The sequence below is a fragment of the Anolis carolinensis genome, chromosome 5 (genome assembly GCF_035594765.1).
Source record: "Anolis carolinensis isolate JA03-04 chromosome 5, rAnoCar3.1.pri, whole genome shotgun sequence".
Classification (NCBI taxonomy): domain Eukaryota; kingdom Metazoa; phylum Chordata; class Lepidosauria; order Squamata; family Dactyloidae; genus Anolis; species Anolis carolinensis.
In genome coordinates this window covers 194,401,719-194,418,863 of record NC_085845.1, presented here as the reverse complement: position 1 = coordinate 194,418,863, position 17,145 = coordinate 194,401,719, and positions in this window count along the sequence as shown.

The following is a 17,145-nucleotide window of genomic DNA, read 5'->3' as shown; positions in this document are numbered from 1 at the left end:
AAGCGTTAGCTGACCCTGATTTGCAACATTCACACTTGCCTCAAACAAACAAGAGTTCTTTCTCTTTTCAGTTTCGAAGCCTGGCTGCTTCCTGCCTGGGGGATCCTTTGTACAGAGGCTACCAGTATTGAAATTTGGCCTTGCTTTGCGTTGCCAAAGGCTTTGGGGACCACCAAAAGCAGCAGCATTGCCCATACATGAATCAAGGAACACGAAAGGCACTGAAGACTGATTCAACCAGGGAAGTCAGCCATAGCAGAGCACTTGATGAACCAATCTGGACGCAGCTTATTATTTGAGACCACTCTAACAAATACCAGAGAAGCCACTGAAATCCACAAGCATGTGGACAATTTCAACAGAAAGGAGGAAACCATAAAAATGAACAAAATATGGCTACCAATATTTAAAAAAACCCTCTAAAATCAGGACAGAAAATAAAGAGCAACTCTCAGAAAACAGGGGAATTCCAGGCATGAAACAATCGGGGCCAGCTAACACCTCCCAACAAAGGATTCCCCCAGGCAAGAGGTAGGCAGGCAGGCTTTTCAATGCTAATCAAGGTGATTAACTTCAACATTCACACCTGCCTCCAACAGAAAAGGGTTCTTTCTCCCACCATGGATCTTCCACAGATATATAAACCCCACTTGCTTAGTTTCCAACAGACCTCACAACCTCTGAAGATGCCTCCCACAGATGTGGGTGAAACGTCAGGAGGGAATGCTTCTGGAGCATGGCCATACAGCCCGGAAAGCTCAGAGCAACCCAGTGATTCTGGCCCTGAGATACTTCAACAACACAAAAAATCCCATGACATAGTGTCAAACTGCATCAATTCAATAGTGTATTAATTCAACTGACACCCTACGCTGTGCTTACGTACTAAGCCTTGAAGTTTGCTCAGTGCTGTGGAATTTGGGATTCATAGTTTGGTGGGGGAAGAAATGCCAGATAAGATATAATACAAGGGCAATAGAAAAGCCCTCTGCATGTTACACAACTCTAGTGCTGAACGGCACTGTTGCACAATCTTTTCTGTAGGTTTTTAAGCAGAGACTAGATGGCCATCTGTTGGGAGTGCTTTGATTGTGGCAGAACTTGGGTTGGACTAGATGGCCTCGGGGTCATTCCCAAATTTCGGATTACTGTATACGAAATGAACTTGCAACTGGAATCCTAGAGTTGGAGGAAGGTCGTCCAGTCCAAATCACTTCCCTGTAGAAATACACAAGCGAATCACTCCAGACAGATGGCCATCCAATTATTCCACACTGGACAATGAAGTTATTTCACACTGGACGATGCGGTTATTCCACACCTGTAGATGCATCCTAAGACTCCGGAGACGAGGGTTTGAAACTTTACTGTGGATGCATCTACATTGTAGAATTAATCCAGTTTTATACCACTTTAAGGACGATGTCTCCATGAGATGGAATCCTGAGAGCAGCAGTTTGGTAACAGGCCTGTTTTCTGTGGCAGAGAAGACTGCAACTCCCAGCACTCCATTGCAGTAAGACTTTGCTATTAAAGTGGTATCAAACCGCATTAATTTTACAATGTGGATGCATTACACTTTAAGGGCGATGTCTGCATGAGATGGAATCCTGAGAGCAGCAGTTTGGTAAGAGGCCTGTTTTCTGTGGCAGAGAAGACCGCAACTTCCAGCACTCCACTGCAGTAAGACATTGTTATTAAAGTGGTATCAAACCGCATTAATTTTACAATGTGAATGCATTGCAAACCGCAAATTGCCACGATCGGTTCACTTTAGGATCCCTATGAATTGGCAAAACAAAGGCACAAAGCAACAACAATAAACAAAGCCCACTTTCCCCCGCGTTTGCCCACCCAGAGTGGATACAATCCCAGCCAGCAGTTTCTGGGGACGAGTGCGCATGCGCGGCTTTAAAAGCCGGCTCCACTCGTCTTCAGCGAGGAGGGGTGGAGTGCAGGAAGCAAAAGGGGGCGTGGTCCGATGCGGCCAATCAGGTGACGCCTGCGGGATTATGCAAAACAGCTACGGTGGCGCCGGCCAATCAGGAGCCGAGCCGAGCCGGTCGTATTTATAGATCCTATTTAAAGAGCCCAGGGGAGTCTCCTTCCTTGTGGAGTGAAGCTGGACTGTGTGTGAATGCAGGAGCGTTCACGCGTGGAGTTGGGCGGGGAAAATGCCAAGAATACTGTGGCTTCTTTCCCTCTATTTACATTTTAACTCTTCCTCCTCTTCTTTAGAAAGGCGTGACATTTAATGTAACAATCCGTCCTTATACAGGATGACCTCACAACCCAAAAATTGGCCACCTTGATTAGCATTGAATAGCTTTGCAGCTTCAAAGCCTGGCTGCTTCCTGCCTGGGGGGTGTGAATCCTTTGTTAGGAGGTGTTAGCTGGCCCTGATTGTTTCCTGTCTGTGATTCCTCTGTTTTTTAAGTGTTGTTCTTTATTTACTGAACTGATTTTAGAGGTTTTTTTTTTATAAAAAAAAATATTGGTAGCCAGATTTTGTTCATTTTCATGATTTCCTCCTTTCTGTTGAAATTGCCCAAATGCTTCTCATGGATCTGAATGCTAATCAAGGTGGCCAGTTCCAGACACGAAACAATCAAGGCCAGCTAACACTTCCCAACAAAGGATTTCCCCCAGGCAGGAAGCAGCCAGGCTTTGAAACTGCAAAGCCATTCAATGCTAATCAAGGTGGCCAGTTCCAGACACGAAACAATTAAGGCCAGCTAACACCTCCCAACAAAGGATGCCCCCAGGCAAGAAGCAGCCAGGCTTTGAAGCTGCAAAGCCATTCAATGCTAATTATGGTGGCCAATGGCAACATTCACACTTGCCTCAAACAGAGTTCTTTCTCCCACCCTTGACATCATTCCACAGATATATAAACCCCACTTGCCAAGTTTCCAACTTGCTTCTGGAACATGGCCATACAGCCCGGAAAACTCACAGCAACCCAACATACAACAATTGCTTTGGGAACTTACGTATTTCAGATGAAACCGCTTAGCGCCACATGATAACAGTATGTAACAAAATTTGAAAAAAAATGTTCCTAGTTTAAAGGTGTTATTTCCTGTTTAATTGTGCGGTGCTTACCGTATATACTCGAGTATAAGCCGACTCGAATATAAGCCGAGGCACCTAATTTTACCACAAAAAAAACCTGGGAAAACATTGACTCCAGTATAAGCCGAGGGTGGTAAATTTCAGAAATAAAAATAGATACCAATAAAATTACATTAAGTGAGGCATCAGTAGGTTAAATGTTTTTGAATACAGTAGAGTCTCACTTATCCAACATTCGCTTATCCAACGTTCTGGATTATCCAACGCATTTTTGTAGTCAATGTTTTCAATACATCATGATATTTTGGTGCTAAATTCATAAATACAGTAAATACTACATAGCATTACTGTGCATTGAACTACTTTTTCTGTCAAATTTGTTGTCTAACATGATGTTTTGGTGTTTAATTTGTAAAATCATAACCTAATTTGGTGTTTAATAGGCTTCTCCTTAATCTCTCCTTATTATCCAACATATTCGCTTATCCAACATTCTGCCGGCCCGTTTATGTTGGATAAGTGAGACTCTACTGTATTTACATAATGCTCAAATTTAAGATAAGACTGTCCAACTCTGATCAAATCATTATTCTCATCTTCTTCAATGTAAATGTGCTTATGGATCCTTTTAATAATAATAGAGTAAAATAATACATGTAATAATAATAATAATAATAATAATAATAATAATAAATAATACAGGAAAATAATAAAAGTAATAATAAATAGAGTAAAATAATAAATGCAATAATAATAAGATCAGAGTGAAATATTAAATGTATTAATAATAATAATAATAATAAAATAGAGTAAAATAAATGTAATAGTAGCAACAATAATAGAGAAAAGTAATATATGTAATAATACCAATAATAATAGAGAAAAATAATAAATGTACCATATATTCTCGAGTATAAGCTGACCCAAATATAAGCCAACCAGGACCCTCACCCGAGTATAAGCCAAAGAGGGTTTTTCAGTCTTAAAAAAAAGGGCTGAAAAACTAGGCTTATACTCGAGTATATACAGTACTTTGAAAGTAATTGTTATCTTCCAGAAACTTCATTTTTGTGGCTGCCACAAACTGTATTGAATTGGTTGAGGCTCTGTGAGATATTCATTGAAAAACATTAGCAATATCTGCTGCAAGATGTCCTGCAAAGACAACGTTTTTGCATTTTAATAAACCTTTTCCATGTTTTAATGATAGAACCAATTAGGTAATGACATTTATAACCCAGGAACAAAAATCGTGTTACACAGTGTAGTGTTTCGGGACAGGATAGTGCTGAAGCTTCTTAAGGCAACATCAGTGCTATCTTATTGATTTCTGTGTTGGGATAAGTAGTTTGCCAACAGTGAAGTGGCAACCATGCCAACAGATTCTAAACACCAGGGCTGGGCAGAAAATTGCCATGGGGCTAGATTGGGCGCAAAAGGTTATTTTTGCAGCCCTCTCCACCCCTTGGACTACTAGTTTTCTGGCCAAACAAAAGGCTGAATTATCTATCACCCCGTGGACTCTGTCCTTGTGAAAAAGGGGTACATCCCCATTGTGGAATGAATTCAGTTTGACACCACTTTAACTGCTCTGACTCAATGCTTTGGAGTTTTGGAAGTTGCGATTTGGTGAGGAAACAACATTATTCGGCAGAGAAAAGGCTAAGGACCTTGTAAAGCTACATCTTCCAGGATTCCATAGGATTGAAGCATGGCAATTAAAGTGGTGTCAAATTTGTGATAGTCTGCAAAGATACTATATATGTATTAACTGGAAAATCAAATGCATGAAGCCTATTGGCTGAATTTGCAAGGACCTGGGGAACTGGTTTGTAACTGTTGCTATCCTGCTGCTGGAGAACCAGTTTGAACAGGTTTCTCTCTGTGTATGTGCAAGTATACTGAGTACTGGCTGGAAAGAAGATGGCTCTGTACTCAGAGAGGCCTGACTATTTCTGAGGCCTACTGATCTTCACTGAAGCAGATTTATGGACTAAGAAAGGACTGCTTATGACTGCTGATTTCTGGAAGCCATCAGAGGGACTATTGTAAATACCATGGTTCTGTTGATCCTTTGGATCTAGTAAATGTTCCTGTGTTATTTGTTCTGCAAAGCTGAGTGGTGCATCATTCTACAGGGTGACTCTGGGCTCACAGGCATATGTAAGAGCTTGTATCTATCATCTAAAACTATATCTTCCAGGATTCCATAGGATTGAACTATGGCAATTAAAGTGGTGACAAATTGCTGTAATTCTGCATTGTAGATGCTCCGTTAGAGGCTGGTGGACTCTTCTGCTTTGGGGGTCTTTTAAACAGAGATGGATGGGCATTTTTCAGGAGTGTTTTAGTCGTATATCCTTGCATGGCAAAGCATTGGGCTAAATGACCTGTGTAGCCTCTTCCGACTTTGTGATTTAAGCTGCTCTTTCCAATTCTGAGGACTGGAAACTTTTGTTGCTGTTGTTGTGATGATGAATATGGAGGTTCTTGTTCAGACTCCGAGCTGTACATTATTATCCATGCGCCTATCATTTGTCCTGACCATCAAACTCTGGACACTGTTTTGGTTGTGCAGCCAAATGCGACCAGCCATTTCCCTGGACAAAGGATCAGGTCTTTCCTTTCCAAGTTGCCCTTCGGTACATTAAATCCCCCGATTGATTCATCCCATTCATTTTCCGATGATTGTGTGATCGCCCGCCCTCCCTGCAGCCTAAACAGTGACGCTATAGAAAATGTTTTGAACAAAGCTGTCACATCACTCAGTTGGCAGGACATTTTGATCATGTCATTAATGGGAATGTAGAAAAGAGCAAGGTGGGGGATGAAACCTACAGTTCTTTCGTTGCTAAGGTTGATTTCTTCCTCTAATATTTGTTAAACTAAACATTAATTGCAATTGATCCTCATAGTCATGGAGGTTGTAAGAGTCCTGCAAAAGTGAGAAAACCACAGAAATCTCTAGGCCACCCCAAACCTTAATAGTGATGACCATATATAATACACACACACACAAGTACAGTACTATATTTTATGTACAGTAGAGTCTCACTTATCCAAGGTTCTGGATTATCCAATGCATTTTTGTAGTCAATGTTTTCAATACAGTAGAGTCTCACTTATCCAACATAAACGGGCCGGCAGAACGTTGGATAAGCGAATATGTTGGATAATAAGGAGACATTAAGAAAATGCCTATTAAACATCAAATTAGCTTATGATTTTACAAATTAAGCACCAAAACATCATGTTATACAACAAATTTGACAGAAAAAGTAGTTCATTACACATTAATGCTATGTAGTAATTACTGTATTTACGAATTTAGCACCAAAATATCATGATGTATTGAAAACATTGACTACAAAAATGCGTTGGATAATCCAGAACGTTGGATAAGCGAGTGTTGGATAAGTGAGACTCTACTGTACATTGTGATATTTTGGTGCTAAATTCAAAAATATAGTAATTACAACATAACATTACTGCATATTGAACTACTTTTTCTGTCAAATTTCTTGTATAAAATGATGTTTTGGTGCTTAATTTGTAAAATCATAACCTAATTTGATGTTTAATAGACTTTTCCCTAATCCCTCCTTATTATCCAAGATATTCGCTTATCCAAGGTTCTGCTGGCCCGTTTAGCTTGGATAAGTGAGACTCTACTGTATCTATGACTTACTGAACATTTTACAGACTTCTTTACATTTTCTCTTCTATTCACATCATTGCAACTGGATTTGAATCCCCACTCGCACCAGTATGATCAGTGACTTTTTATACCAACTCCCTATTTTGGTTTATTTTAACCACAGAAAGAACAAAAACAAAATCAGGGATTTTCAATCAGTTTTGATGCACTCCTCCTAGGAAGTCATCTTGCCAAGAAAAACCTAAGATAGAGTTTCACTAAATGCTGAACTCAACTTGAAGGCATATAACGCAAGAGGTGATTTTATTGCTTCCTCTGAAATAGAGCTTATAGCACTTGGGATTTGTTGGTAGTCTCCCAATGACGTATTAACTGTAGCTGATTCTTCTTAGCTTCAGGATCTGGTGCTCTTGGGATGTTGACCAAATCTTTGGTAATTGTTGTAACCCAAAATCTTCAAATCATATTTTCTTTGCTTTTCTGCAAAAGGATCAAAAATAGGTTGTTGTGAGTTTTCCAGGCTGTATGGCATGTTCCAGAAGCATTCCCTCCTGACGTTTCACCCACATCTATGGCAGGCATCCTCAGAGGTTGTGAGGTTTGTTGGAAACTAGGCAAGTGGGGTTTATATATCTGTGGAAGGTCCAGGGTGGGAGAAAGAAATCTTGTCTGTTTGAGGCAAGTGTGAATGTTGCAAATCAGGGCCAGCTAACACTTCCCTACAAAGGATTCCCCCAGGCAGGAAGCAGCCAGGCATTGACGCTGCAAAGCTATTCAATGCTAATCAATTGCAACATTCACACTTGCCTCAAACAGACAAGAGTTCTTTCTCCCACCCTGGAAATTCCACAGATATATAAACACAACTTGCCTAGTTTCCAACAGACCTCACAACCTCTGAGGATGCCTGCCATAGGTGTGCGTGAAACGTTAGGAGAGAATGCTTCTGGAACATGGCCATACAGCCCGGAAAACTCACAGCAACCAACTGATTCCGGCCATAAAAGCCTTTGACAATACATGGATCAGAAACAGTTTTCAATCTTTTTAAAAATGTCCCTAATGACAGCGACTTTGGAGTCCTTTCTGATAAGGGTTCTGGGACTGGAACTAAACAATGCCATCACAATAGGAAAAATGGCATGTGCCTCAATATAGGAACTAAATATCACTTCGTAGGCATTTGTCAGTGTTCTTTTCCTCTAAAACCCAGTCAGGCTTAGCATTAAAGCTTTCTACAGACACTTGAATGAGATCAATGCAATAAATCCAGGCTCCATCTCTAAGCAATAATAATACAAGGAGGAGAGATGGTAGAGGTAAAGGTGAAGAAAAAGGAAGAATAAAACAAGGAGGAGAAAGAAGAGGCGACAAAAGATCTAGTAATGCTATAGTAGCAATTTCAAGGTTGATTTTAGTATAAGCATTCATAGATTATGATCTATTTTCACAGACGTACCAATGAAATATAACATTCAGTCCCAGTGTATTTTAATCCAGGAAAACTACGACTAAACTAATTGTATTACAGTAGAATCTCACTTATCCAACATAAAAGGGCCGGCAGAACGTTGGATAAGCAAATATGTTGGATAATAAGGAGGGATTAAGGAAAAGCCTATTAAACATCAAATTAGGTTATGATTTTACAAATTAAGCACCAAAACGTCATTTTATACAACAAATTTGACAGAAAAGGTAGTTTAATATGCAGTAATGCTATGTAGTAATTACTGTATTTACGAATTTAGCACCAAAATATCACGATGTATTGAAAACATTAACTACAAAAATGCGTTGGATAATCCAGAGCGTTGGATAAGTGAGACTCTACTGTAGTTAAGAAAGGTTATTTATATCTACGTGCCTTCAGGCTTTTTGTCCATTTACAGCAACGCTATACATCTCAAAGGATTTTCTTAGGCAAGGAATACTTCAACTTGTTTTTGCCAGTTCCTTCTTCTGAAAAATAGCCTTACCGCATCTGGGATTCATTGGTGATCTCCCATCCGAGTCGTAAACCATAACTGACCCTGCTTAGTTTCAAGATCAGACTGGATCCAATGTTTTTTAAGCATTGGAGAAAGCTTCTATTGGATTCATTTTCCTTCTTACTTTTTCATAGATACTTTGAACATAGCCAACCTAGCAGTTCGAAAACATGCAAAGGTGAGTAGATTAATAGGTACCGCTCTGCCGGGAAGGTAATGGCGCTCCATGCAGTCATGTCGGCCACATGACCTTGGAGGTGTCTATGGACAACGCCGGCTCTTCGGCTTAGAAATGGAGATGAACACCAACTTCCAGAGTTGGACACGACTAGACTTAATGTCGGGGGAAAACGTTTACCTTAACCTTGAAAATAGCATTGAAGTCATGGTATTGATTTCTCAAGACAGCTTGAAATAAGCCTTGCTAAGCTAACACATTCGTTGTCTTTGCTATCAATGGAAGCAAACACCCAAAACACTTTCCAAACGACAATTATTTTGCTCACTGTTAAAGCACACCAAGAAAACCAGGTCTGGATAAATGCTTGGCAAAGTAACATTGTACTGTTTTCTTCTTTCAAGGCAGCAATTTTATTTTTCAAGTCTCAGTTAAGAGGCCACTCGTCCTTTTGAGATATCTGGATGTTTGGAAGTTGCAAGCATTTAGCTGCATTTAGTAAAAGCTTCTGTGTTTAGTAAAAAGCTTAATGTGCCATGAATTTATTGGAGTGTTTTGGAGAGAAATGTAGAGCACCCAGAAAGTCTTTAGCCTTAAACCCCAAATCCAAAGCCCTGAAATTGCAGTAATTTTACAGAAGACCAGAAAATCCAACAATGCAGAACACTGCGTAGAGATTTCAATCCCCAAACAAATGAAGTACTATACACCAAACATCTAAAAATACAAGGCTGGATTTGATGAAGCAACAGCATGTTTTGGCAGAGAAGGCCAAAGTCTTTGTAGAACTACAACTCCCATGATTTCAAAGTATTGAGAGATAGCAATGAAAGCGGTGTTTGTGAGTATGTGTAAAAGAAGCACCATGATGTGGTGAGTTGACTGGAAAGGCATGTGGCGACAGCTGATTGGCTGAGCCAGTCAGGAGCCAGGATTCTGATTGGGTGCTGCCTCTTTCTTGGTGCTGAGGTAAACGGTTTTAACTGCCACTTTCATTTCGGAGAGGGAGAAGAGCAGCTGACTGGAAATTGGTTAGGAAATGGCTGCCATACTCTCCGAAGCCTGATTATTAATAAGTCAGAAAAGGCATATTTAAAGGCTGTTAAAAAGGACTCTTTATTCCCTATGTTTTCTGCGTGAATATAGAAAGACTGTTATATATATTGTTGCCCTGTTTGAACTTTTGAACTGAAGTAAAGATACTGTTACTTATTACACAAGCCTGGGTGACATTTTATTATACGGCAGGGTTTATCTTGATTCAGAAACTGTGGTAAAGCTTCTATTTATTCTATTTATTTATTTCTACAATCCTTAACAGTGTTGAATTGCATTCATTGTACAGTGTAGATTCACCCAGCATCGTTGAAGAGCAGGGTTGCACAAAATCTATGAATGGGGTTCACGAGCCTCGTATTCTCCACCTTTTTGAGAACTTTTCTCAATAATGGATTTAATAATTAATATGATAATGCTGTTTTCCCTTGCCTTTTCTCCACTAATTGCTATACAAAGAACTCAGCAACGTAGTATTCCAGGTGAGGGTTTTCTTGGCAAGATTTGTTCATTGGGAATTTTCATAGGTGGCTCCAGATTCAAGGGAGAATTCAGAAATCAAATGCTAAAAGTCCCTATTGTGAGGATTTGTAAGAAGAACACCATGATGTAATGGATTGGCTGAAAGGCATGTGTCAACAGCTGATTGGCTGAATCAGCCAAGAGCCTGAATTCCGATTGGCTACTGTCTCTAGCTTGCTGCTGAGACAAATGGTTTTAACTGCCATTTTCACCTCGGAGAGTGAAGACAGCACTGACTAGAAATGGTCAGAGATGAAATAGCTGCCAACTCTCCGAAGCCTGATTATTTATAAGGCAAATGAGGCATATTGAAAGACTGTTTCAAGGGATTGTTGATTCTTACTGTTCTCTGTGTGAATTCAGAGAGACTGCTGTAAATATTGTTGCCCTGTTTGAGCTTTTGAACTGAAGTAAAGATACTGTTACTTGTTACACAAGCCTGAGTGACACTTAATTATGCTGCAGGGTATATCTTGGTTCAGAAACTGTGGTAAAGCATCTATTTATTTATATCTGCAACCACCAACACCTATGTCCAGGTGTGTCTATTCTCTCCAAAACTATCACTTGTGCACAAACCAAACATTTACTACACAAATCCTCATACTCAGAAGCAACCCCTTGGGTGCTCTGTGGGCCTTGATCCCAGCCAAAACGTGCCCAGAGTTATGATCTTAATTAAAACGTCGAGCTGAAGTCACAATATTTAAGACGGCGCTTTATCGCTTAGCAAGCACTATGGCAGAATGTTAATTGCAATCTATATCAAACAATCGCAGTCGATTTTCAGTGGTCTAAATATAGACGGCTGATACATTATTCCCATTATACACGATGGAAAGCTCAGTGTGGGGTCTTGCATTCCTGCACCTCAAAATATTTTGCACAAACTGCCTAATTAAGCTGAAGAACATCTTGGCTTGCTTAGCAAATACCATCTGCAGGATATGATCAGGAAAGTAGAGAGTGGGTAATAGATATAGGATTTTGGCTTCAATGTGTCCAACCACCTCTTCCAATTCTACTGCACGTTTTTGCTGCACCTGGTCCATTTGACTCTTCTTCTCATGACAGTACACACGGCCTTCCTTCTGTCCTTTTGCAAGCTAAAATAAGGGACATGGCTCCTGTCACTTTAATGAATATATAGATAGAAGAAGCAACCAAAATTCCCTCTTCTACACAATCATTACAGGCAGAGGAGCCCATACTCCTTATCTCACCCGACAACCCTATCACTCAGTGAGGACTTTATCACACAAATTTGCTGTTCCTCTGCAGTTGCACTATCACTGATATCAAAGATGCTCAACTTGGTATGTATCTGCTATTGCACTTCTCTTCATCCGTGCAAATACACCAATTTAGCAAACCGTGGCTTTCCGCATCTATATATATAAAAGGGTAATGAAATTTTGGCCTAGGACATAACAACAAAATTACACATCCCAGAAACACTAAACTTGGCAGAACAACCCCTCATCCATGCCTCTACGTTCATACAACAAAAGAAAAGAAAAATAAAGTCCTAATTAGAGGGAGAGGAATACTTGTTTTTATCCAATTGCTGCCAGTTAGAAGGCTAAGCTCCATCCACTTGGTCTGCTGTCAGTTAGAAGGCTAAGCTCCACCCACTTGGTCTCCTAGCAACCCATTCAGCCCAGGGCCACTTCAATCAGGCCTCTTCCACACTGCCTATAAAATACAGATTATCTGATTTCAACTGGATTATATGGCAGTGTAGATTCAAGATGAGCACCAACCCCGAGAGTCAGACATGACTGGACTTCATTTCAGGGGAAAACCTTTACCCTTTACCTTAACTACCACCAATTCCTCAGTATTTTATTTCCCATACCACCATACTTCGCCACAGAAACGCATGGCCGGGCACTGCTAGTAACTTTATAAACCCATGCTTCCCCTATTCTGTAATTTTTTCATGTATATTTTAAAGCAATTTTGTAATTTCAGCTTCAAAAAACAAAAAAACCCCCACAAATATAACTTTGAATCCCACCCATGGGAGAAAAGCAAGATAGAAATGAATAAATAATAATAATAATAATAATAATAATAATAATAATAATAATAAACTATTAAATCAGTAAACAGTAGAGTCTCACTTATCCAACATAAACGGGCCGGCAGAACGTTGGATAAGCGAATATGTTGGATAATAAGGAGGGATTAAGGAAAAGCCTATTAAACATCAAATTAGGTTATGATTTTACAAATTAAGCACCAAAACATCATGTTATACCACAATGACAGAAAAAGCAGTTCAATACACAGTAATGCTATATAGAAATTACTGTATTTACAAACTTGGCACCAAAAAATCACGATGTATTGAAAACATTGTCTACAAAAAAGCGTTGGATAATCTAGAACATTGGATAAGCGAGTGTTGGATAAGTGAGACTCTATTGTATATTAAAGTCAAAGGATGCCCATCTGTCTGTATCACAAAGACTGTTGTTAGGTGAAATGGCCCTCAGGAATGGCTGTTGCTAGATGAAGGATTGGCTGTTGCTAGGTGAAGTGGCCCTCTGTGATGTTACTGGGATTGACAGTTGCTAGGTGAAGGACTGTCTGTTAGGTGAAGTGGCCCTCTGTGGTGTTATTAGCAGTTGCTAAGTGAAGGACTGTCTATTAGGTGAAGTGGCCCTCTGTGGTGTTACTGGAATTGACAGTTCTTAGGTGAAGGACTCTCTGTTAGGTGAAGTGGCCCTCTGTGGTGTTACTGGGATTGACAGTTGCTAGGTGAAGGACTGTCTGTTAGGTGAAGTGGCCCTCTGTGGTGTTACTGGGATTGGCAGTTGCTAGGTGAAGGACTGTCTGTTAGGTGAAGTGGCCCTCTGTGGTATTACTGGGATTGGCAGTTGCTAGGTGAAGGACTGTCTGTTAGGTGAAGTGGCCCTCGGTGGTGTTACTGGTATTGACAGTTGCTAGGTGAAGGACTGTCTGTTAGGTGAAGTGGCCCTCTGTGGTGTTACTGGGATTGGCAGTTGCTAGGTGAAGGACTGTCTGTTAGGTGAAGTGGCCCTCTGTGATGTTACTGGGATTGACAGTTGCTAGGTGAAGGACTGTCTGTTAGGTGAAGTGGCCCTCTGTGGTGTTACTGGGAAAGAAAAGTGATATGTGTATGAGAGGAAGGAAGGAAGGAAGGAAGGAAGGAAGGAAGGAAGGAAGGAAGGAAAGAAAGAGCGAGCGAGCCATATTGCCATGAAGGCATTATGAAGTAGGCCCTCTAAGAGCTGGAGAAAGAAGAAAGTAGACAGGCAGCAGTCCCAATGACACACAGGCAGCACCAGGTATATATGCTAAAGTAAAAAAAAAAAAAAACCCACACACACACACAATGAGAGACTGCATTCAAATAGGACACTAATAAATAGATTCAGATGCTTATTAGCCAAAGCATTTCCAACCAAGATGATTCTTGGTCAGCTGTGTCTATTTATGTCACACTTCTGTGCCATGAGAACATCATTTCTCCAAATAGAAAGATGAAAGAGTTAATTCGGAGGGTGAAAAGTCTTGCCGTTTATAGAGTGGGAGGTGAGACATCCGTTGATCTTGGGAAGGATGTAGGCACCAACCCTTTGATCACCAGATACCACGGGAAGGGGAAATCTCTATGAGATGCCTTTTGTCAACTTCCCATTTATAATGATACTTTATGAGCCTACACAATCACCAACATCAGAAAGAACATATGGGAGAAATCTGATGCTGGTTATGTCTTATGATCAGAATGGAATTAATTAGTTTCCTGCCCCTCCGTCTCATCAGATTGGCGTGGTATGCTATACAGGCAGGTGGGCGAAGAGGAGATTTTGTACAAGAGAATCTACATTAACCCTTGAAACTATAAGCTTATTTAAATGTATAAGTCTGAAACTCAAGAGAGTATAGATTGAGTATCTTTTATCTGAAATGCTTTGGACCAGAAGTGTTTGGATTTCAGATTTTTGGAATATAAGTACATTCATGTATGTACACAAAGAGAATCTCCATTAACCATTGAAACTATAAGCTTATTTAAATGTATAAGTCTGAAACTCAAGAGAGTATAGATTGAGTATCTTTTATCTGAAATGCTTTGGACCAGAAGTGTTTGGATTTCAGATTTTGGAATATGGGTTCTTTCCTATATGTACACAATGAGATATCTTGAAAATGGGACACGAAATTTAAACACGAAATTTCATTATACACCTTGTACACATAGTCTGAAGGTAATTTTGTACAATACTTTTAAATGTGCATGAAACAAGGTTTGTGTACATAGCATCGGAAAGCAAAAGTGTCACCATCTCAGCCACCGATGTGGACAGTTTGGGATTTTGCAGAACAGTCAGACCTCTTCATTTGCAAGGGTTAGAGGTACCAGCGAGACAGTGGAAAAACTACCAATTTAAAACTCATTTTGGTGAGAAAACATCTCTCTGGAATTATCTAGATCCTCCAGTGCACCTCTATGCTCAGCTTCAACCAGAATTCTGCTCTCCAGAGTTATGGTTCCAAAAAGCAAATCAATACATTGACTCTCATACAGTTTTCTTTACTTCTGTGAAACTTAGAACTGTTAAAACAGTGGAAACAGGGAAATATGGATCATATAGAGCAGTGGTTCTCAACCTGTGGGTCCCCAGATGTTTTGGTCTTCAACTCCCAGAAATCCTAACAGCTGGTAAACTGGCTGGGATTTCTGGGATTTCTGGGACCACTGCTATAGCGCTTAAAGTTCCTTGTTCCTTGTTCAATGCCATTGGCCATGAAACCCACTGGGCAACCTTGCAAGAAAACTCCATAATAGGAGCACCCTAGGGTTTCCATAAGACTGAAACCTTACAAGGGAACTGAGCCATCTTTGGCTGCATATATTGTACCCTGTAGAATTAATGTGTTTTGTGTTGTGACTCAGCTGAAACCTCAGATTGACTCCTCTGATGGGGATTATGGAATTCAGGTTCAAAATCAGGTTCAGAATGTCCCTGTTGTAGAAGGTGAGGAACAGAGAGTTTTTCCCACAGCAGGGAATGATGGTGATGATACTGAAACTAGCCAGGTGTAAGTTGACTCACAGAAAAGGAGGACACTTCTCAGTCTGATAGCAAGCATGCTGTCGCTAACGAGCTGACTGAACTTGATGAAACGGAATCTTTAGATCGAGCTGACCGTTTGGAATTCAGGGTTCGAAGGAGTGCGAGGATAGCAAATAAGAAGGAGGTCAGAGGCCAAAGAAATGCTTTCATGCTTGGCAAAGGGTATTAAAGCAGTGTGTTTGGAGACAAACCTTTATCAAAGCAACTTTCGTTTAAACAAGAAGCAAGCTCTTGTTTCCTGGATTATCCTGCAGTCTTTGTGTTCATGTTATTGGAACTTTGCCATGCTCTTTTGGGACTTTGTTTTATTCCTTGGGATTTCTTGGATCATTGTTTAAAGGCTTTGTTTTGGAACGATCTTTTGGAACTTTACTTTTGCTTTTTAAGAACTTTTTATCTTCTATTTTCTAATAAACTACAAAAGTCTTCAGCCTGTGTGCAGTCTGGTGTATTGAGCAAGGTGAAGCTAGCCTGAGGTGCGACATTTTGACACCACTTAACCACTGCCCTAGAGCTTTGCTACTCTGCTGCTGAATACGCATGCCCAGTGTGGAATACATCTCATCACATTAAAATAGTGGATGTGGCTCTTAATGAGACATGCCACATTATCACAGAATGTCTACACCCTACACCACTGGAGAAATTATACTGTTTAGCCGGCATTGCACCACCTGACATCCACTGGGAAGTAGCAGCCAGCAATGAAATCACCAAGGCATTGACATCTCCAGCCCGTCCCCTGTTTGGGTATCATCCAGCACGCCAATGCCTTAAATCAAGAAATAGTTTTTTAAGATCTACAGAGATACTTGCAGGAATGCCTCAGCAAGCGAGAGTCCAAAAGTGGCAGGCTAAAACCCAGAACCTCAATCAATGGCTGACGCTGGATGAGAGACACCCTCCTGGGCACACAGAAGATTGGGTGACTTGGAAGGCATTGAACAGACTGCGCTCTGGCACCACGAGATGCAGAGCCAACCTTAAGAAATGGGGCTGCAAAGGGGAGTCAATGACATGCAAGTGTAGAGAAGATCAAACCACAGACCATTTACTACAATGCAGCCTGAGCCCTGCCACATGCACTATGGAAGACTTTTTACAGCAACAGCAGAGGCACTCCAAGTGGCCAACTACTGGTCAAAGGATATTTACGGTAGTGTAATGCCAAGTTTTGTTTTGTTTTTTCAAACTTTGTGTTTCCAAATACATTACAACTTGTACCTTCAGTTCACTTCTGACACGAAAAATAAATAACCACTTTAATTCTGGGAGGGGAAAGGAGGAAAGGAGAATTCCACCTGAACATCAGGAAGAACTTCCTCACTGTGAGGGCTGTTCGACAGTGGAACTCTCTCCCCCGGGCTGTGGTGGAGGCTCCTTCCTTGGAGGCTTCTAAGCAGAGGCTGGATGGCCATCTGTCGGGGGTGCTCTGAATGCGATTTTCTGCTTCTTGGCAGGGGGTTGGACTGGATGGCCCACGAGGTCTCTTCCAACTCTATGATTCTATGATTCTATGAGTTGTGGTTTGCTGAGGCACCAACACTCTTT